This window comes from Ornithodoros turicata, unplaced genomic scaffold (assembly GCF_037126465.1).
Source record: "Ornithodoros turicata isolate Travis unplaced genomic scaffold, ASM3712646v1 Chromosome14, whole genome shotgun sequence".
Lineage (NCBI taxonomy): Eukaryota > Metazoa > Arthropoda > Arachnida > Ixodida > Argasidae > Ornithodoros > Ornithodoros turicata.
In genome coordinates, this window is record NW_026999314.1 from 2,013,862 (window position 1) to 2,035,957 (window position 22,096).

Below are 22,096 nucleotides of genomic sequence, written 5' to 3' on the forward strand. Positions count from 1 at the left end.
CCCGTTGTATCCTATGCCACATGCCACGGTGTTTGTCAACAAAATCGCTCGGTATTTTCAGAAGTGTGTTCTGAAGTTGATATAGAAGTCACTCATCGGGCCTCAAAGGGTGTCCACCGGCCGAATTTTACGGAGAGCGAGATAGAGACCCTCGTGGAAGGGTACAAAACAAACAAAAACGCTATCGACGCCAGTGGAGATGGAGCAGCAGGAGCTAAAGACAAGCAAAAGGTCCCTAAGCACATCACTGCAGCCATCTTCGCGGTTTCGGGAATTACACGGAACTTTGCAGAAGTAGAAGTGGACAGACTTTAAAAGTTCGAGCAAAAGACAGGTATACGATGTGGACGTTCGCAGGAACAGCACAATGGGAGGGTTCATTGGGAATTACAATAGTTGTTAGGGTGGATATTACAGAGAGGAAAGGAAAGGACGGCTATGAAATTTCATAACATTCACAAGTATATTAATTTCAAACGTCAGGAGCAAGTGTAGACCGCAGCGCGGCTAGTACCGGTGACGATACTGGAGGAAAGAGTGGTTGGGGCCATTGACCGAACTGCTGTCCATGATATTCCTGGCAGTTTCGATATTGGTATGTGTGTGAGGGGGGATGAGTGCACCAAACACCCTCACCACAAACTTGTGTTAATTAATTCGCTGAGAATGCTGTGCTCAGCTCTGACTCAGCACAAGAACTCACCAATCCAGGCACATCCCATCGACCATGTCCAACGACGCCTCTTTCAGGGGCTACGTTTTCTCCCATGTGTACTTACCTTCAGAAAAAGCGACTGCGAATGATATCTATGTAGAGCCTGCTCAGCAGCCTCAGGCATCCGCCTCATGGTCAAGCAAGGACTCATGTTTGAGCAGGGGCATTCAGAGTAGAACCACGCACAGAACCACAAGCATACTGTACCTCCTCATGCTTCGTCACGTGCATTCACAGTGTACAGTCAATTGAGTCAATAATTATATGCCTGTCTTCTCAGATTAGTGTGTGCATGGCATTTCATGAAGGCGTCAAGATGACAGCCGCACTGGGGCAGAGGAAGTTTTGGAGACTCACAAGAAAACTGAGAAACATTTAGCAGGCCTGCTTGTCCTGCAATGCGAATGCTTGCCATATAGAGCAGCATAAGTATGGGGTGAACACATTGCCAGGTGGCAGCTTAAACCATGGCAACAGTGAATAGACTGCGTACATAAGAATGTGGAATCTTCATTTATTTAGTTGACTTCAGATACAAAATTATTTAGGAGCGTATTCAGACATAAACGTGTTTTCTAAAACAACCACACTTTCCATCCCCCGGGCACTCCTCCTGCACAATTTTAGAATATGCACACGTATACGGAATGTTCATAGAGAAGGACCTTGCTTACGCTACATTGCATGACAACTGCCTGGACATGACCAAACATAATTTACCCAGGGTGTTTTTTAGAAGTTCACTCGGTGTGCGAATGAACTTCATTTGAGCGTCCACACTGCACTTGTTACACCAACGACGATGCGGGAACAACTGCTTTGTTTCACGGCCGCCAAATCTCCAATCACCAACTGGAAGCTTCCACTTGAATAAAAACGAAACGCAACCATCACCTGCACGTCCCCGCGAATAGCGTGGCACCGATCAGTTGGTCACCTCAAGGAGGGAGCCAACACGTACGTCGCACAGGCTATACGAATCCCAGCACTTGACATCCTATGATAGCGTAGCAAGTGGCTCTCGGAGACGTCAAACAAGGTCACACGTTTCCAACAAGCCCTCTCACGTCGCAAACCTCGTCGCGGTTCCAACTGTTCGAAATCCACACCGGCCAAAGTAGGCAGCCATGTTTGCTGTTGATTGACTTACGACAGCTCGGGGGCTCTCTTAGGATTTCGCCGTAACTTATGACGATCTTACGACGCCCGCGCTTCGTGAATCCGCACTTTATCGCAACGTTGTCTTACGACGGACTTGCGACAATTTTTGTCGTGCGAACTGTTTATGAATCCGGCCCCTGGTACGCCCCTAGGGTACAGGAAAAAAAAAAGAGAGAAGTGGTCACGTGCACGAGCAGAGAACCAGAACAGATGGAAAATGTTTTTCATTCAAGGAACAGACATAGAACACTAGAACTGGAGATTTGTGTACTAGCAATTCTGAAAAGCAGCAAACCGGTACCAACAGAAATAATTGATTTTGAAATGATCGTGCATCTCTACACAGGATGTTATTTTTCATTTGTCAGAATGTGTGCACTCATGCATTTTATGGGGTGCACAGAGGCTGCCATCTGAAGTGCTAAAAAAAATATTCCCTGGGACGCAATCGCTGGAGCGTTCTGGAAGTTTTCGCAATTATCTTCTGGAATTTTTTGTCGCCACTTAGGATTTTTTGCAATCGAACTTTGAAAATTACCAAGGAAACCTCACTTTTTTTTTACAGGAATATGAAGTCCTCCACAAGTAACCGCAGACCCAACCAAAACTATGCACATTATTGCAACAGAAATAGTGGAAAAAGAAATTAGTGAAAATTATGCTTGAACCCCGCATGCTTGATTGTCAAAAAAAGAATGCGCGATATGTGCCGCAAGAAGAAGTGTCGATGTCTTGATTTGTTTTGCTTTCTTGGTGATAAGGCAGTCGTCACCAGCATGAAGGTCAAAGCGGGGGAAAGAGGTAAAACAAGAGGCGGGAACACTTCCTCCTCTCACCACACCTTCCGCGCATGTTTTGTTTGCGACAATCAAGTAAGCAGGGCTAAAGCAGCACTTCGCTAATTTTTCGACTATTTCTGTGGCTATACTATGCATTGTTATCGTCGGGTCTGCGGTTATCCTTGAGAACTTCTTATATAAAAGAATAAGGTTTGCCATGCAATTTTCAAAGTTAAATTGAAAGCAAATATCCCACAATTAAAAACTGCCCAAAGGCTTCGTATAAATGGTTGGAAAAGCTCCGAGAGGGCAATTGCTGGAAGTCCCACAATCCTCCATCGAGTGCGTGACTAGTTAGAATTTTTTATGACATCAGGTGAATACACCCTGTATATAAACACACATATTACGGGGCAAGCCCATCCCATGCTGTCTGCAAAGTAAAGAAACACAGTCGCTGCATTTTAGGGGCATCTTGTTTCATTTGCATCTGGCCTTACAGTAAAAGCGCTGTTGTATTCCTAATGCGGGGCACAGAAGGAACTAAAGAAAACATGTAAAAGCACAGAGCCATTCAACATAAGACACTGTATGGTACCTTTGGTCTTGCTCCAATGGAAGTGCTAGCGCGCTCCTGCTATGTAGATTGTGTGGAACACTGTGGAGAGGAACCACTTCTTTCATAAGACTGTTAAAGCACGCCACTTGCAACTTGAAGGCCCAGCAATGAGGCCAATACGTGGACATATTGGGTGCACTTTGTTAATTACAGCACGGCACGAAACCTTAGCCGATAGTGTGGAGCAGGGATCATACTCCAACATGAACAGAAAATGCAGCACTATACCGTAGTAGCACCTACTGACATAAAATATGAAACAAATTCATCACCTCTGGTGTTTCCAAGGAATCTGGTACAGCCTCTAAAACACACTTTATGAGCTGCACGCCATTACGGCATCTGCAGCTAGCTGTAAATACAGTTGTTTGGACAAGGATGGCGACAATTGAAATTTGATCCGTAGGAGGCTTGCGAGAAGTAGAACCCAGTGTAGGAATATTTTCTGCCTTTGAATGTATAATTAGCTCTTATAAACCACCCGAGTAGCACACTCGACCGGACCGATACCGGTGGAGGGTTGGGGATCCACCGGGGTACGGCACCGGCGAGTCATCCATTTTGCAACATCGCACCAGTGCTGGCCCAGTATTGGCCATGGGTACCCATGCCCGACAGCTCCCCGACGTGATGTTGATACACATAGCTCGCGCACTCTGCCGCTCGGGATGCTAGATTTTTTCGGTGATTGGGTGATGAATTTGGGTGACTAGAGTCACCACATCAAGAAAAAAAATACATCCAAGGCCTTTCGAAATGCTTGGAACAGTTTATTTCGCTACTTTTCCAAATATTTGCTTCTCTAAAAAATAAAAAGCAGATGTTCTTTCCTTGTACGCCGTTTTCATCGCAGCAAGTATTATATTCTTGTTCGCTGTTCCCCGCCTCTGCAGTAGCCTCCCTCTTGCGGGCTTCATGTCCCCTTCTCGGTCTGGCGCCCCGGCAAGGAAGCGACCGAGTTTCCCGTCAGTGTCTTTTTCTGTCGATGCTGGGTACCGCTTTAGAAGTACCTCTGTAAAAAGAGAGGGCGAATTTAGTAAGTATTACAGGTGCTAACCTAAATGCACGAAGCTCATTTTTTAGCGCGACACACAATGAGCACTTACTCTTCGGTGAGTACCTGAACCATGCATATCCTTGAAGCACACCTACTGTACGATAAGCGTAACCGTAGCATCCTGGAGTGTCCTTTAGTGATCAGGAGCCTGATTTCGCTATACTATGGGCTGGGCAAAGCAGCGTCCTTGAACACCAGGATAATCACCAAGAATGCAATAATGTAGTCGCCAAGTGGAGAAGTTATGCTTCTGCTGAGCGCCCCTCACACTTGTAGAGCAATGCTACGTTGTTAGTCAGCAGCTTGTTCATCGCAAGCTGCACCGTTTCTTGAATTGAGTTCCCTCCCAGCCGGGACAGCATCTGAATCTGAAAAGAAGATTAACAAGTAAAATTCGTTAGACCGGAACTATGCATCCCAAAACCACAAGAACAGATCACCATATGTGCCCTGCCTTTGGCCTCTGCAGTACTGTGTCAAGCTGAAGAAGATCGCCTTCAGTTTTCAAAGGGAGGTCCGGGATGTCGAATCTCGTAACCAAATTTCGCTGGCAGTACGCTTGCAGACGCCGATCCACCTACTTCACTGTTTTTTTTTTATATATCAAGTAGTACGGTGAGTATGTTTCTATCAAGACCTGGAAGACATTGTCGTAACACGACTATGTGATACAATAGAGCAACATGCCAATACCCACCTTGAGCGGAATTTGCAGCACTGCTGTTAGATGCTGTCGTGTACGCAAAACAGATGTTAGGAAAAAGAGAAAACGAAGAACTTACCTGCATGTTTACCTGCGTAAACTTACCTGCGTGTTACCTATGTTTGCCTTATGGCAAACATACTTTTTTTATTTGGCGGTTGACAGCGCGTCTGGCCAACGGTCGCCACAAACAAACTAAAGGGGCGCACAAAGAAAATTAGAGGAGAGGGAAACAAATGCTAACGCATGCGCGGAATGGTACGATCACATGCCCGCCGAGGGCCGGTAGCCAGCCTGTGGTGTGCGGCGCAGAACCCAGACCGTCGGATATAGCTCCGTTACCTGTCGGGGGTCGACGCTACCCTCCTTACTTTCTCGTTTTTCTCCACCGCTGTCCAAACGGGATCGTGCTGGCTCCCGGTACGCGGTATTGACCAGCAGCGGCCCGGTTGCCCCGATGGGACCCCGACCCTCACCCGACATATTGTGCTGCTCGGGCAGGAGATATTAACCATATGAGTGTTAGATCGCTCTGCAATATATTTAGGACAACCTAAGAAGTATAACTGGATTTAATCATAGCGCACATACAAGCAAGTACAGCATATGATCCGCCCGCTGCCACACCCGTCTCCTTTTTTTCTGCTTCTCCTGTTACCCTACGCAGCGCTTTGCAACTGCTGCCGCGCTCTAGTGGCGCCAGTAACCGGCTTGTAACATTCGGCCATCCTAAATGTCGACCGACCCGGGAGATAAACCATACCGCTCTGGCTTTCCTTTGACGCGCGAAGAACGGCGAGGCACAGCCACGTCGTCATCTTCCGATTCACAGTCCTTGGACGGAACGAGTTCGTCGTCACTGTCCTGAGCAACCTGATAACGCCGGAGTTTGTCCACGGGCGCCACATTGCTATAAAAGCGGGTCGTCCGCTGTATCTCGGGGATGTCCTCTGTTCGGTAGTAATCATTAGGCAAAGCCTCAGTTATGACATATGGGCCTTTGTAACACTCCTCCAACTTTCGAGATACTCCCGTCGACTCTGGATTATGTCGTAAGAGAACCAGATTATCAGGAGCGTAGTGCGGGGCTTCAGCTCTCTTCCGATTGTAGCCTATCCTTTGTTTTCGCTGATCCTCCCTGATGTAGTCGATTGCTTTCAAGCGTTTGTTCAACAGATCCCCATCGAACATCTCGTGCATAGCATCCAGCGTATCATCCCCCGATGCAGAGCGCGGTCTGTAGTTCAAAAGCAAACCAAACGGTGTGGTGCGTGTCGCTTTGTGATATGTGTTGTTAATTCCCCAGTGTATCTGAGGGAGCTTGTGATCCCAGTCTTTTCCCTTGGGGTCTTCACACAAGCTGGCAATTGCTGGGGTGATCATTCTGTTATATCGCTCTACCTGGCCATTGGCACGAGGAGTCGCAGTCGCATTCTTGATGTGGACGATGTTGAGGTCTCGACAACACTGCTGAAAACTTGAACCGGTATATGACGTGCCCTGATCACTGATCAAACGTTTCGGTGCCCCGAAGATAGCGACTATGTCCATTAAAAAGCGTCGAGCGCCGTTTGCACAGGTATTCCGGACAGCGCGTAGTAGCACGAACTTGGTGAAGGCGCCTACTACAACCATGATGTACATGTTGCCGCTTTTACTCTTAACGAACGGGCCCAAATGGTCCATATGAAGGGTGTGAAACGGCTCACCCACTTTGTCGATGCTGTGCAATGAACCTGGCTGTTTCCCCGAAGGTTTCTTGTAAAACAAACACTGTAGGCACCCAGCGATGTAACGTCGCACGTAGCGTTTCATTCGCGGGAACCAGTAATCACGGCGCAGGAGTTCAAGAGTCTTCTCAACAGCAAAATGCCCAACGTCGTCGTGGCACTTGCGGACGATTTGATGTCTCGCCGCCTTGGGCACCACCCAACGCAGGTGTTCGCCATCGTCGATGTGAACTCTCCGGTAGAGTCGTCCGTTGAAAAGCGGTATAGACTGAGAGTGATCTGGAACAATGTAGACTGGGACCTGTGCTTTCGCCTCGTCGATCTTGATATTAGCGTTCGCAATACCACATACAGGTACACTTCCTGACCCGTATCCGCCGATGTTGATCTTTTCTTTAGGAGGCGAATACACGACAACTAACTCCTCGGCGTCAGAGCGTCTCAAGGCCACGCATTGGCTTCCTTGATCTACGTACGCCTTTATCGGCACGTCGTTTATGACCGCGTCAACGAAATATTTCTCATTGTGCCTGCTCGATGCTGCTTGATTTTCAACATGGTGACTTTTCACAGTATGAGATGTCGTCTTCTCTGCTGGACAATCCTGTATCTTGTGCCCGACCTTCTTGCATTTGTCGCAACGCTGTCGCTTCTGTGGCTCTGGGCATTCCAGCGAGATATGACCGTACGTGTTGCAATTAAAGCAAAGAGGTTCCTTCTTATCATTAAATATCGGCTTGCGCTTCGTCTTCACCTTTGCTGAAGCTTGATTATCAGATGTCCTCGAACGAACGCCGTCTGCTGATTTGTCTTCGTTACGCTTCGATGCACCTCTAACAGCAACAAGTCTGTCGTCTAGTTTTTTGATGCACTTGAGAATGTCTTGAAGCGACGTAAAGGAGGTCACACTGAGACAACGAACTGCCGCTTCATCGTCTAGTCCAGTTATCACGTACTCCATAATATTTTCGTCAGTCAATCCGCATCGCCTAGCTCGGCTCACTTTATCGTGAAAATACTCGTCAACCGTTTCATCCTTTTTCTTTCTTCTATCAACGATTTAGTGGTGCAGCTTCGGAAGACTTCTTATGACTGGGAATGCGCTCCGCAGGTGTGTTTGCCATTCCTGCCACGTCGTCGGCACTTCCTGAAGTCCTTCATGCCACGTTTTGGCCGGTCCTTCTAACTTTGACACAGCGTGACAGACTGTTTGTGTGTCAGTCCATCCGTTGCAATACTGTCCACTCTCTTTGGCCACGTTTCGATTGTGACATTCGTATCACTGACAGGGTTGAATACAGGGACCAGATTCCCACCATCCGCTAATCGTCCCATCCCTGAGGGTTGTCCGCCTGTCCCAGTCTTTCCAAACAATGAAGCAGCACCCGTGATAGCCTCGCTGACTGCAGCCCGTATAGCCGCTTGCATCACATCATGGAAATATAGGCGCCGTTGCTACTGCTTACTTGTTGTTCGGTGCGGTGCTCTTCGTTTTGAATGGTGCGCTGTGTGCCGTTTGCATACGACAAATCCGTCTCTCCTACGTTGTGCTGTTGGTCCTCCGGAGACTCCTGATCGAGGTCTTCGTTGTCGTCGGCTACGTTAGTCCCTTGTGAAACAACTGCATCTCTCGAGACACTCTCATCATGCTGTTTTGGGTTCGTGTTCGCACGTGTGGTCGTGGTAGGATGTCGTCGCGGCATGGTCACAAAAATCCAGTTACATCCGCTGCTATGGCCGTCAGAATTGCACTGTGGACTTCGTAATCCCACTTCTGAATTTGTTAGATCGTAAGCTCTGCAGTATATTCAAGACAACCTAAGAAGTATAACTGGATTTAATCATAGCGCACATACAAGCAAGTACTGCATATTATCCGCCCGCTGCCAGACCCGTCTCCTTTTTTTCTGCTTCTCCTGTTACCCTACGCAGCGCTCTGCAACCGCCGCCGCGCTCTAGTGGCGCCAGTAACCGGCCTGTAACATGAGGGTGTCTACCAAATTGCAACCTCCAAATTCCCTGACTTTTTCCGGTTTTCACTGACCATTAAGGTGAATTCCCAGACCAAAACAGATGGGGACTTGGTGCCTGCTGCTATGCTTTGATGCAGAACTCTCATACAACAGATCCAGTCTTGAGTATTAATGACGCTGCCCAACTTTACTGCCTCTGAGCTCGTTGTATTGGCGAACTGTTATAATCACGGGAACGTTGCTGCGGCGTGGTCACTCAACCAGTGATCGACACTCGTGATTCGCTATGTGTCACCACAGGGGTTGTCTGCAATTTTCCATGAGTTCAGCTGCCTTTTGACAAATGGACCATTTCCGACAACGCGTATGCGCATGCCCAGCCCTTGAGTCAGCCATCTTTGAGTGGTAAACATCGCTATGGACCCACCTGCGGGAGACTGTCATGTTCATTGTGGGGATTTAATCGGTTTCAACGTTATTCGGACGTTTGAGGTCTGGTAACGAGTACGATGCGCTTTCACTCTTTTCGCGTTCTTCTTCCAATCTTCTGTTGCTACTTTGCCACGCAACGTGTCAGTCCGAAAAGCACGTCACCATTATTGGGGGAAAGGCACGACGTTCGACATTCCGTCGCCAGGGGTTACGCGCACATGGAAATGGTCTATTCCCTTACTTTTCCAGTTGCATCAAAATTCCCTCATTTCCCAGTTTTCCGGATTGGTAGACACCCTGCATGACATGTGCCTATGATCAGTGTATGTCAGGGTGAGGAAATCAGAGACAACGAGCATGAAAGAAGCGCATGCAGTATATTTACAGTTGAAAATTACAACACTAGACATCAGGCTTTTTTTTCGCATCATATCGCCTAGCAACTGGCCTATGTATTTATGTGCTTGAATGCGCCTTTCCTTTACTGGCTCATTGACTGGGCGCAATTTTATGTACCACCTCCTGGCACACACAAAAAAAGGGGAACAAAAAATGAAACAAATTAAAGAATGCACTGCTGAATAGTGCTACAGAGAAAACAAATGACTAATCGAACAAACTAGACTAATGACAAGTGCGCTACTGTGGGACGTTATATGCAAAATGTGTGCATTATTAGACATGAAGACCTAAGAGAATTATGAGCATTAAATTAGAAATGAGGTCACATATGGCTGAAACATGACATGGCCCACCTCTCAAGCTATGCATCAGAAATAACCATGCAAAATATTTTTGCTCTGCTGTATATTGTAGCTCTGCACTCAAATTAAAAAAAAAGAAAAAAAAAGAAGTAAATACACTCTGTGAAAGCAGCCAATGACTGCCAACAAGATCCTCACATGACGTATGAATGTCCCTGCGCCCATTTACTTTTATCGAATTCAGGTGGTTGTGTGCATGCAGCGCAGTGTAGTGTTCCAGGTTGGGTTCAGCCTAGAAATGAACGGATGGCCAATGAAACGCGATGCATGTCAGATTGAAGCGGCCGTGTGACGTGCAAACCCGAGCCAGTAAACTTTTTCTGCACTACAATGACCAGCTGAATTCGCTATGCTTCTTTCTTTGGAGCTCGTACGCCGGTTCTATGCTGCTGGGAGTCATGGGTCACGTGCCAATGTTACGCTAAAATATCCTGTCATTCTCCGATGCACAATTTTCACGAGTGGAGGGTTTTTTAAAGCTGTGCAGAGGCTAATGCACGCTGTGTTGGTCACCTGCAATTATTGTTCTTTTGTGAGAGCGAATTATATTAGTTCCTGAAGACAGTGTAGCAAAAAATAAGAAAGGATGTGGGGGTCAGTCAGGCCGTTGCCTCAATGGTTAATTGAGGGAGCATGCCTCAACGCTAGGGGCAGATCTCCATCTGCCATCCTGCAACCCAGTGTAGGCAGTTGTCATGAACACCTAGGTATGAACATACTTCTGAGTCACCAAAGATTAGAGATAAACAATGTGTGAGATAATTTAGGCTCTTTCCATCTACTTGTTAAAGGGAAAATGCCCCATCCCTATCTCTCTCTCCCGTCATCTCCCACCACAACAACACCACACACTCACCATAGTTTTGGCGCTCTATGGCCTTTGCTGCCTTTGTGCCATTAAACCCATAATCTCTCTCTCTCTCCCCCTGTCTCTCACCAACCTAGAAGGGGAATACTGCTACACAGAGGAGCCTTTCATGAACCCTTGTTTGTCCTCATGTTCAAGTGTTTAACGATATGTTGCTTTTACGTCAGGGCCCCTTTGGGGAATTTGGTGATGTAAAGTTGTGCGTGTGAACTCCAGTTGTTGATTGATAAGTTTTTCTTTTTTCTCTTCCGATCGTTGTGATCACGTGTGTATGGCTTGACGACGACGTCTTCTACACCTTCGATGAGATTGAGGAAGCACGTCAGAAGAAGTCTTCCGACAATGAATAAATCATTTTTTGGTCACCACGAAACTTGTGCGCGCGGGGGGGTGTCAACTCACGTTGGGGTAAATACAGTACCTATTCTTCTACACGACGTCTTGTATCATATCATCGACGCATTAAAATCATTATTAAAAAATGCTGTGGTGGTGTAACAGCAGCCTCCCTGACCAGACATCAAGGGGTCCACGCTCGATTCCTGGCGTCAGCGCCTTTCGCCCCGAATTATGATTGGATTAATGCACCAAGTCTGGCTTCCTAATTTTGCGGCAGGTTTTTGCTGCATAAATGCATCTTCATATGCCACCGGAACTTGGCACGTTCTATAAGAAATGTGTTGAATGATAAAATGTGTGCATACCTAATCTGCACACACCCTATATATCACGTGCTGGGACGTAGCCCAAGGTTATTCACTCAGATTGGAATTAGCTGAACCAATATTTTCAATCCTGTTAAGTTGATCCCGAACTGAATCAGTATGTGTGAACCTGATCCGAAAACAATAACAGCTCCAATCCCTGTGCATGGCTATGACGTAGAGGTGATAAATCATGATTACTTACTTTTTGCTGCTGCCAACTTTGGCGTTAGGGCACGGTTTGTTTGGGCGTCCTTTGTTCTGCGGCATGCAGCACCTGTAACGCTGCGATTCGTCAGTTCATCTGTGCTCCAGATTGTTCGTACGACGTCCTTACAAAATTTTGAGTCTGATCTTGATGCCACGACCCCATCGTAGCGTTACGTCTTTCTTCATTGTGACACCATCAGAGAGAATGACCTGCATGAAGCAAAAAGTGGCACTAAAACAATATGTCACCTACATACCTAATTTCTAGAGGTGTGCGAATATTGGAAATTTCGAATACAAATTCCATTCCATTCCATTCAGTTTTTGCTTGTATCCAGCAATAGACCTCTCGTTTGTAAACAAATGAAGTCATGGTGTTCGACTGCGCCACAAATATGGTAGAGTTGCACTACGCTCGAAGCTAGAGGTAAAAAAGGCCGCGGCAGAAGCCTTGGTCTTGGGGGATTGCGACGTCCCTGAAAGGGACGCGACCTTCGATCCAACTTTTCGTTCAGTAGGAGGCAGCGAACAATCGCCCGTGCGTGGAACCCAGCCCTCTCCTTTCGATTTGTTCGGTTTCAGTCTGTCTTCCAACGTCGTGATGACGTTTCTCTGGTAGAGGTCTATTCCAACGCTTTACATCTTACTCCCCGTGCGCGCACAATGGTTCAGCTTCATATCTATGGCAGCGGTTCTTACTTCCAGAATAAAATTTTGTCATTGAGTGAATATCACGTTTGATGGCAAAAAATGGTATGAAGGAATCGGAGATAAAGCAAGAAAATGTGTGCATGTGAGTGAAAAGCAAATTAAAAGTAAGTTGGAACTGAACTTGTTGGATGTTACTTTGCCAAACTTACCTGAAAAAGAAGCGAGCTCCTCTGAAAGTTACTCTGAAGCAAGCTCCTCTGAAAAAAATGAACTTAGTTGCAGTAACAAGTTGCTTGCAAGGAGTGATATCGAACTCTGCTACTAATTGCCAAATAGCATGTTGCAAGAAAAATGACTAGTTCAGTAGTGGGCATCACCACATGTGAGCTAATGTTTGTACATTCACCCACCCATCTTTAACTGGAAAGTCCAGCAAAAGGTATAGCATATCCTTCGTGTGCGACATGGCCAATGGAGGCTGCTTCGCCACAGGCTGGAGATTTTAGACAAGTATATCCCCAAAAGTACATGCAAGCTTGTCAATATGATAAAAAGTGAAAACACAGACAACCGCAACAAATTATTGCAGTTTGTTTGTTCCCTCAGAATTGGGGTTTACGTTTTGTCATGTTTCACCATGCAGCGCCCACCCTGGGTCTTATTCAAGCTTGTCAGTGTCAGTAAATCAGCTTTCTGGTTTTGTAACAATTAGCTGTACAGAACAAAAGCTTGTGGCGCAAATAAAGTGCATTATACCACAAAATGCGGAAGCATAAGCAGAATCACCGTCCCTTGTGTTGAAACACAGAGGTACTTGCTATTACATGCAGTCATGCCTCAATTATCCGGACACCTCGGGAGTTCTCTTTTCGTCCAGATAACGAATTACCAGATCACCGAACCAAGCAAACCTCGAGGGAAACCCAAAACACTTGGGAGACCTCTTTAAAGCTCCAGAAACAGGGAAAACATATCTACTTAAAACATTCATTCAGAGTAAGCTGCTTTAAATTAGCAGCCACGCGTGTCAGATAATTTTGGTCCATCCATGGCAGCTGTCGCGTCACCCTGCTGTTCAAAGAAAAGTAATGTATCAGAAAGTTGGTCCCGCGCACATGTTTTTGTTCTTTTCCAAATGTTTTTGGCATGGGCAAAAAAGAAAGAAGCAAGGAAAGATGGGGGACACTTTTGGGCGGCTTGGACATTGACGTTCACATGTAGATTTCATGTGCTTGGTGAATACAGGGCACCTCTTCCGCTTGTTGCCTACCATCCCTACAGGGTGTCCACACACACCAAAAGGGAGTGACCTCTGAAGAAAGGGGACTCAAAAGTACAGCGTGCTCTGGTACCTTGGTACCCCTTTCCGGAATAATGTGAACACAACACAAGACAGGGACAAATGACATTGGCAATTTTCCCGATAAGCAAATCAGAATGACCTAAGTCCTGGAAGATTGGTTCCGATGCTTGCTTTCCAGATACAGATAACAAATTCCATATAACTGGGACAAACGCCAATGGCAACAGGTTCGTGCCCGGTAATGTGCTCAGGATAAGAAGCTTTCCAAATGTCTGAACTCCGGATACGAGACATGACCGTTCATACGAGACAAAAGCAATGCAGCATAACTGCGCAGTAAGCGTATGTTGAGAGCAGTGCTTTTGCAGCGATTACGGACATCGCAACAGTGTTGGGGGTAACTCCTTACAAGCAACTTATAACTGTAACTAAGGTACTTTTTTTAGGTAGCTTTTAACTTAGCTCGTTGCTTTTGAGCTCCAGAAACTTTCTGACGAACTCGTTCATTTTAGGAAGGGAGTTGCCTCAGGACAGAAGCCGCCGATGTTTCGAACAGAGACTGTTCTTCTTCTGGGCACCGTCCTCATCATTGGCATGGTATTTAAAGGGTTAGAAACCGGGTTTGGATCCACACTTGACAGACGTGATAGGGAGTTTTATCTCATATACAAGCTCAACGCTCTTCACCCGTCCGGTATCAACAAATCACAAGGCACCCTAGAAACACTTCACAAATAAAATATGCTTTTCCCATCTACCTCCATTGTCATCTGTTATGTTCTGCATGGCCACTGCTTTCTTTATTGCCTGCTACAACTTTGTATTACAAAAAAAAAAAAACTTTGCTCGTTCTGGAACTTTCCCCACGTAACCACTAACCTCCTTATCTTTCGCTATGCTTGCCAATTCTTGCCTGTTGTCCCGTTTCGTCCACGTGTTCGTGAACCTTCCATTTTTCTGTAACCGGTCTGTAGCCTAGATCACTACGTTCACATAATCCCCTCCACACTCGAACAAAGCAGCCATTCGCTCCGGCCGTAGAAGCCCGTACGGACCCTTTCTTCTCTCCGGGCTGTTGACCCACAATTCGCATGAACCTTTAAACACGTCACACCTAACCCTTTAAATACCATGCCAATGATGAGGACGGTGCCCAGAAGAAGAACAGTCTCCGTTCAAAATATCGGCGGCTTCTGTCCTGAGGCAACTCCCTTCCTAAAGTTTCCTTTCGTTCGATAATCGTCTACAAACATTGCACGCCAGCGATATGTGCACGGCGCGTCTGACTCCTTTGTTGTTAGAAGGTGAAGCAACTTGAAAGTAACTCGTGACGTTTCTCAAGTAGCTTAGGAACTTGAAGTTCATTTTCGTTACATGCAACTTCGTTGGTAACTTGGTTACATTTTTTGAACAGTAACTGGTAACCAGTTCCCTTTGTCGACTAACTTCCCCTTCTCTGCACGGCAAAATGCACACACAGAAATAGCTGTTTAAACAGCCATGTGCTGTGAATACATGTATCTTACCTCCAAGTTTCAGTACTTCTGCTTTGTGAACTCTTGCACATGCTGGTGTGTGTGAAATCAGTTGCTACAAAAACATTCCACTTTTTGTGCATGAATGTGTTTTACAATAATGAAATTTGTGGTGTGAATATTCAATAGGCACTGCAAACACATGTCCCTGAGTTGTGGGATCACAATGAGAACAACACACATTTAACTCTTTTTGTTCTCATTATGATCCCCAAACTCATTAATAATTGAATGTTTACGTCGTGAAACGACTGAGATCATGAGCGACGCCACAGCGGTCGGTCCGTGGATTGCTTTTGCCCACCTGAGGGTTATTTAACGCGCGATGAAAGCTTACTACACGGCACCCCGTATTTAACGTCCCTCGCGGAAGGCGGCGTGTCTAAGCAATTTGTACCCTGCCACCAAGTTGCTGGCATCCTCGGCCGGGTTCGAACTCGCGATTTCGGGATCAGAAGGCGAACACTCTACTGACTGAGCCACCTAGGCCGGTTATCCCAAGCTCAGGGAACTATGTTTGCAGTACATAGAGCAGGTAGCTTGCCTACTTCTACTTTCTTCTGTAATAGGTAATATTAGTTAACCTACTCAACAAATCTTGGAACATATATAAATGCACTTTCTCCTTTCGCTTACCTGCCCAGAATAGAACCTACCAGTGGTACGTTCCCAGAACCTATCCGGATCACAACTGTCTCTCTTAACAACACTTCTCACGTTCGAGCGCTCCCATTGTGTAGACACACTTTCACTTTTCCTAGCATACCTGAAATGTTGTTTTTATTGTTGTGTCATCTCCATGTGCCAGACTCTCCCATATACAGACACAGACAGCACTTGCCCATTTTAGCACTATGCATTGGAACCTCCCCACACCTGACACTGGCATTTGACATGGTTCAAGACATTCTACATTTCTTTCCTTTCCTTTTTCTGTTCGCGAACGCTGAATGAAGCAAAAAGACACACTGGGGTTCCTGATTTCCTCATCGGAGCAACACCGTACAATAGAAGTCGACAAGAATGCAGACACATAATGACGTGAGGATGCATTACCTGGTGACCTGTTTCCTGGTTGGTCACCTGCCATTCACTACTAGAGTATCGCCCAGAGGAAGAAATATGCGACCCAAGTGTTTCATGCTTTTCTTGGGATCTGTACGTATTAGCTACTGATAATGTAGCCCGTACACAGGTTGCATGCATAGATGACCTAATGTTGTGACATGACATAATTCTCAATTGCCCCCTCCAGGCACGCTGCTGCAGAACTTTGTTTCCATGGTGCACTCGTTGTATGGTGAACGTCATGTCACGTTCAACGTGCATCAGGTGCTGCATCTCTGCAAATCGACAGAGTATTTGGGGCCGTTATGGGCACACTCAGCCTTTGTGTTTGAGGGCGGAAATGTCCACCTTTCGTAAACGGTTACTGCAGCAAAGGGCGTGCCTGTTCAAGTCGTAGAAAAGGTGATGCTCCTTCAACAACTCCGTCTGCTGCTAGGTTCCCTGCCACACAGAGCATAAGTCAAGAAGATCTGCAGCGAGATGCTTCAGGTGCGGCATGTGCAGAACTTCAGTAGCGTTGAAGGTGCATTGCTGCTTCGAGTTGCACATCATGTGAACCAGTTTACACCAGAGGAGACAGAAGTTTTTTTAGAGAGTACAACACTGTCCCAACTACAGCCAAAGAGTACCAGCGGTTCCTTTGGGGAGGTCAAGTTTACCACAGCCAGAGATATACAAAGAGCAAAAAGAGCAACGCGACAGTGATTGTAACAGAAACAAATAACAATCTGTGCATTCTGCGAATATTTCAGGTGAACTGTGATGGTGGGGACTAGTGTGTTCTGGTATGCAGACGATTTGTTCTAGTGGATGGGGAAAATCAGTTCCCACATCATATAAAGGGTGTTTCTTGCCACCATCCGGGCCACTGATGCTTGCGGAAGTAGGCGATATTAAACGCGTGTGCTTGTACATCTCCTTTTCATCAGAAAAGAGGTCCTACGTGTGCGACTTGGCGAATAGTATTGAACGTCAGTAGACATTTTTCCTTGTAGCCCACTTACTTTTTGTGCATTAGCATTTGACTCATTGAATCAAACACTATTCAGTTGGAAATGGGAAGAAGCTGTGACAACAACAACTTTATTGCGAGATGATGAAGAATGAGTTTCATCATTTGTTGTGACGTTTTCATATATGTGGTTCATTGCATTATTCACAAATTGTATTGCACACTAGAGTATTCAGAAAGAAAAAAGTATTATCTAAATTAAAAAGTTCTACATGTCGTACTTGACGAGATATAAGCGGTTCAACGCACGTAATGGTCAAGCTGTGAGATCCTGCCGTTCCCATTGGTGGATAACCTCTTGCCTGTCGCGATGTTAGACACGCAAGAGATTAGGTATTGTGTGTTTACTATGTGTCTGTTACACCCTTGATGTAAAATTTGGAATGAAGGAAATAATTGCATTTTGCATTTATGCAGAATAACTTCAGACATACTGTCACAACCCCTTTAAACACTTTTGTTTCTACGAGAAGAAAACAAAGAGAACAAGAAAAAGAAAGAAGGTAGCGTCTGAAGAGGTGCACATTTTGTGACTGAAGTCTCTAGGTAGACTTTAGATTAACGAGAGTCCACTGTATTTGTGTTTGCTCCAACCAATCATAATTTTTAGTTTGCTACAGTTTTTCATTTCATACAAAATATATCGTGACAATGTTCTCTTTATATGTTGGCTCCATGACTATGTGTGACTAGAATGCTGAAATGTTCAGGGACTACAGCGTGCTACATTTAAAGCGAGATTCTTTTACAATAAAATGAAATGATGTAGTTGAATGTGGGTGCAGCATATAACAGAATATACAGGTTTCTATTCAGTTTATTGTGGTCTATTAAGCATGAATTGGTTTACAACAGACCATATCTATTGCTGCCCATTAATATCAAATAAAGTGCCCATAAATTAGCCAGTGTGACGAACTTGCTTCCAGTCACAACTTACTGGAATCCAATGTGTGGAAATTGGTTTTGAGTTACAACCTATTGAAAATCCAATCTCGGTAATTGGTTGCCAGATACAACTTATTCAATCCAATCGCGATCAATCGGTTTCCTGTTGCAACTTATTGAACTCCTATCTCAGTAAATTGGAAATCCAATTGCAAGTACTGGACTCCAATCTCGGCAAATTGGTTTCCAATTGCAACTTGTACTCCAACCTTTGTAAATTGTTTTCCAATTTCAACTTATTGGACTCCAATGTCGGCAAATTGGTATCCAATTGCAAGTTATTGGACTCCAGTCTCGGCAAATTGGTCTCCAATTGCAACTTACTGGACTCCGATTTCAGCAAATTGGTATCCAATTGCAACTTATTGGACTCCAATCTCAGCAAATTGGATTCCAGTTGGACATATTGTAATCCAATCTCAGCAAATTGTTTTCCAATTGCAACTTATTGGACTCCAATGTCGGCAAATTGGTATCCAATTGCAAGTTATTGGACTCCAGTCGCGGCAAATTGGTCTCCAATTGCAACTGACTGGACTCCGATTTCAGCAAATTGGTATCCAATTGCAACTTATTGGACTCCAATCTCAGCAAATTGGATTCCAGTTGGACATATTGTAATCCAATCTCAGCAAATTGGTTTCCAATTAGGACATATTGGAATCCAGGTCGGTTGCATTGGAAACGATACAACCAATATGAATTCCAATTGAGAATGTTATTGGATTTTGCACCCAAAACCAAAAGCAGCTGAAACTACATTGCGCTAGCCGATGTCGATACCGGCTTGGCGGACCCTGTCAAACGCAAATATTTCCTCGGCCTTTTCAAAGAGTACATCTTCGATTTTTTTTTATGTGCGTTACTTCGAAGCCAGCTCTCTATCATATGCATACCGAATGATTACTGTCCATCGACCGCTTCATTTCCAAAACTGGCATTGAAAACGTCCAGCTTTGAAGAAATTGCCATGTTTCGCATTAAATGGGACGAAAACCACAGCGACTAAGATCTTCAAAATTTGCTGTTTCATTCTCTGGGAATTTTCAAGTATGATAAAAAATTTGGGGCTTTCTAGGTTTCTCAGAAAGTGTCCTTATTGAGGCGTGAACAATGGAGAAATCGCGGCGCAGCGTGCACCCCTCTGACGGGTAAAACATGAAATGCAGGGAAATGGTTTGCGCTCAGTACGTTATTCGGACTTTGATCTTGTGTTCTGTACCAAGAATGTCTGGCTAGATCAAACGGTCCACTGCCTGGTCTACTACTTCCGCACCATAGTCTTTGTGATTACCCTGAACTTTGACACCGCGTAGATCGAGAGGGGTTGAATATTTTTCGATAAAACCTTGGGATGTGCTTTCTAATGTCAGGACGTGTCGATCATAATTTTTGGGAACCAAAGTTCGGGGAATCGAGCGCAAGCATTGGATGATTTGGCCTGGAATGACCCTAAGAGTCCGTCCTCGCTGATTGGTTCAGAAAAATGGTGTCTGCTACGTAGCTGTCGTCTGTTACTCGGCTGTTCGGGGCTCTGAAAAAGCATTGCTCCTGGCTCGGTCATGATTCGGCCGGTCCTTCTTTCCCCGATTCTCGGGGGGGAACTGGCAAAACTGGTTTACAGCGGCCAACGAACATGGGCCCTGCAACGTCTTCGGGGACGTGGCATCATGGTTCTCCTCTTCGTTATACCTTTCGTGCTATCCGGTAAATTGGCACACACACTTTCATCAGACGTCTTCTTCTTCTTCTTCTTCTCCCTCCTCAGTGGCGCGTAGCACGGGGCAATGAATCTCGTGCAGATGACGTCACGCGCGGCCTTTGAGCGCCTTTGAGCCACGTGACTCGGGAAAACATGGGGATGCGTCACAGGCGTCACACCGCGTAAGAAATGAGCCAACAGCTTGTGTTTTGCAATATACGCTGGTAATTACATGCACACTGCAACAACTCACTGGAGTAACTCCGGTGCGGCAATATGTTTTCACGAGTCACGTGACCAAGCGTGACGTCACTGCACAAGCCTCATTGGCCACAGATCGTGACATGAGGGCCCAATTAATGACGGTTATGCGAAGCGGTGAGAGGATGAGATGAATGAAATGATTGAATAAAAGATGAGCGGGGGAGCGGAATGACGACCTGGCAGTCTACCAAAAGACAGAATGGAAGATGCCGACAGTGGAATATCCTGGGCACGGAAACGGGACGGCTAGGAATATGGCGCGTTGGGAGGAGTAGCGTGAACAGTGGAGGAAAAGGTATTCAATGGTTTCGTCTTGCTGGCAATAAGGGCAAAGAGGAGAGACAGAGCGGCGAATTTTATGGAGGTAGTAGTCCAGTTGAATGACGCGACAGGCGAAAACGCGTGAGGAAAAGAACTCGTCACAAACCCGGTCGTCACAGGCCAACTCGTCATAGGTGAACCCGTCAAAGATGCCAGCTCGTCACAGGACACCTCGTACGAGGAACTGTCGTCACGCCGGAATAATCGTCAACGTGAACCTGCCACCTGCTCACCGCACCGTACTGCCCAACGTGTGAAATACGTAAAAGGCTCTCCTGACCTAACCTTCGTCAGTCTTGACGGGTGTATATTCTACATGAACTGACCCACTCCCCAACGTGTGAAATACGTAAAAGGCTCTCCTGACCTCACCTTGGTCAGTCTCTCAACTTTTGTCCGCGCCCCAGCAACGGAGCCCCACGCTGAGTTTTCGTCACTTCCATGCTCTCCGTGCCCTTAGCAAAGACGTGAAATTTGTACGGTCAGCGGTCTTCGGAATCCGGGTCCGCGGAAGTGCGGGTCGTGCACTGGACTAATCCCTTTGGTAAAACACGGTGACACGCATTCCCTTTGGAACGGGGTCAACCTTGCAACTAGTGTTCCGGTGACGAACCGGCCCCCTTGACAAGTGTTCCGGTGACAGCAGGACCTCGTACCAGACGGCCGGTGTGACCAATTATCCTGTGACGAGTCTTCCGGTGACGAGTGGGATTGTGACGAGTGGACCGGTTCCCATGAGCTCCACATAGACAGATTGACTTACTTGACGGCCTTTATTCTGATACTTTGGTCTTATCAAACATTACTATAATTGAAACGCCACTGGAACATGAGTACTTTATTCACATAGTGTATCACTTGGCATTGCAGATACCTGCTTTCACAAAACCAGCACAGATGCCGTTGTTACGAGATTGGAGTTCACGGTAAGCCTCTACAAGCCAGCGGGCATGTAGAGGCTGGCTGCGTTTCGCCTTGTTTCCGGTGTGCACGGTGCCGGCTAAAGCCCTGCACCATCCACAGATGGAAGCGGATATCCGCAAGGAAACTTGCGGAAGGAAATGCTACAGAAGGAAAGACTGTGGTAGCCCTGCAGAAGTTCGTGCGACAGGATATTGCTTGCACATTGAAAACCAGCCATGCTAGGAAGAATTTGAAATGAAACGAATTAAAACGGGAGTCCAGGAAACGAAGATAGAACATGCACCCCACCAAATATACGCAACATAGGTCACTGTGGTCGTAATACCTCCTACTACCAAAAAATCATTTTCTCTCGTGTACGGAAAAACACCATCGAGATTTTTTTATATGTTGTACAGGAAAGTTCGTTCTATCAAACTGCATTGGTTTCTGACGTCTCTTCTGACCTTTTCATTGCGTGTTGACCGCCCGATTGTAGAGCATATTGGAAAAACGCATATTTTCCCTGTTTTTCCAGCAGTAACTACGAAAGTTACATGCCTTGCAATTTCGCAGAAGTATTCAATGAGACCTTAGAACAACAACAACAACAAAAACAAAAAAAACATTAAAATGCAATGGTATGATTTTCCACAAAAAATTGTGAAATAACA

The 22,096-nt window shown here is 45.9% G+C and overlaps 2 long non-coding RNA genes across 2 annotated transcripts; one reads left to right on the forward strand and one right to left on the reverse strand.

Moving 5' to 3' along the window:
• Positions 1 to 4,029: 4,029 nt before the first annotated feature.
• Positions 4,030 to 5,147, reverse strand: LOC135372389 (uncharacterized). The gene is made up of 3 exons (XR_010415980.1): positions 4,772 to 5,147; positions 4,381 to 4,699; positions 4,030 to 4,286 (listed from the first exon to the last, which is right to left on the reverse strand). It is a non-coding gene; the product is annotated as an uncharacterized LOC135372389 (long non-coding RNA).
• Positions 5,148 to 14,848: 9,701 nt separating this feature from the next.
• On the forward strand, positions 14,849 to 17,184 carry LOC135372345 (uncharacterized). The gene is made up of 2 exons (XR_010415960.1): positions 14,849 to 16,362; positions 16,460 to 17,184. It is a non-coding gene; the product is annotated as an uncharacterized LOC135372345 (long non-coding RNA).
• Positions 17,185 to 22,096: the final 4,912 nt, after the last annotated feature.